The sequence below is a fragment of the Pteropus vampyrus genome, unplaced genomic scaffold (assembly GCF_000151845.1).
Source record: "Pteropus vampyrus isolate Shadow unplaced genomic scaffold, Pvam_2.0 Scaffold902, whole genome shotgun sequence".
Lineage (NCBI taxonomy): Eukaryota > Metazoa > Chordata > Mammalia > Chiroptera > Pteropodidae > Pteropus > Pteropus vampyrus.
The window spans coordinates 18814-20069 of record NW_011889683.1 but is presented as its reverse complement, the minus strand read 5'-3'; the positions used below and the strand labels follow the sequence as shown (position 1 = coordinate 20069).

Here is a 1256-nt window from a genome sequence, read left to right as displayed (position 1 = left end):
CTCTAGATCGTTTATTAAAGATCTTTAAAAACACATATTTAAATCTCAGAGTTCCACTGCTGTAGAATTCTTTACTTCTGCTGCACTTTCTCACCTGCCACTTCTCCAGCCCTTCCCTCTGTCTCCTTCATCCCCAGGCCCTCTTCCCCTCTTAGTCTCCACCACCCTCTCACTGCTGATTGTGGCACTAGTGGTACCCCTTCCCCACCTGCCACCCAAAACCTATTCTCCCCACGAGGATCAGAGATCCTGCTAATGTGACTCAGGATGTACCTGCCATTTCTTCACCAAAACCCTCCAATGGCTTTGTTTCTCTGTGGGAAGTCTCTAGAATATAAGGCATGTGAGCACAGGGGCTTTAGGCTACTTAGGTCAAAGTTGCCTCCCAGGCATATAAAGCCATTCCTGACAGATAGTAGGCAATAAGTTAATTGTCAGTAAGTGATGATTGCATTAAAATTTAATTACATCACACAAAAATCATTGAATAAAAATACAAAAAGTTCAGAAAGATTTTATTACTGGTAACTAGTGTGCATAAATTCATCCTGGTGAAATAAAATCCTGTATGCTTATTCATTGCACAGCTGAGCCTGTGTATTAGTTTTCTATTCTTGCAGAAGATATTACCACAATTCAGTGGCTCAAAACAACTTCCAATTATTGGCTCACAGTTCCTTAGTCAGAAATCCAGGCATGGTGTGGATGAGTGCTCTGCTCAGAGTGTCACAAAGCCGTGTTCTCAGCCTGAGCTCAGGGTCCTCCTCGAAGCTTATGTAGAGACGGTTGGCGAAATTCAGTTTCTTCCAGTTGTGCATCTGAGGTCCCATTTCCTTGACAACTGACAGCGAGGAGGTTCCAGGGGATAGCTGCTCCTATTCCTAGTGGCCAGCAGTCTTTGCCACGTGGCCCTGCATTTTCAAAGCCCCCAATGGAGAAATGCCTCACATTGAATCTCTCTCATACTTAGAATCTCTGCTCAGGAAGAACCCCAATCAGCACTCACCTGATCAGGACAGCCCCACCCAGGACATCCCCCTCCTCCCAATCTTAAAGTCAACTGATGGAGAACTTAGTTAAATCTGCAAAATCCCTTCCCAGCAGCACCCACATTAGTGTCTGATTGGATAACTGAGTGGAAGTGAATAATGGGGGTTGTTATTGGGGACCTGTTCTTCCTCTTGTGTTTGATTGGGTCATGGTTGGAAATCAAAGTACAAGTAAATAGAGTGCTGTGAATGGTAATAAAATGCATC

At 44.3% G+C, this 1256-nt stretch overlaps 1 protein-coding gene across 1 annotated transcript in view; it reads right to left on the bottom strand.

Moving 5' to 3' along the window:
- LOC105309864 (HLA class I histocompatibility antigen, B-54 alpha chain-like) overlaps window positions 1-1256 on the bottom strand; it is a 6567-nt gene that overhangs the window by 3922 nt on the left and 1389 nt on the right. The gene's annotated exons all lie outside the window — the stretch shown is intronic.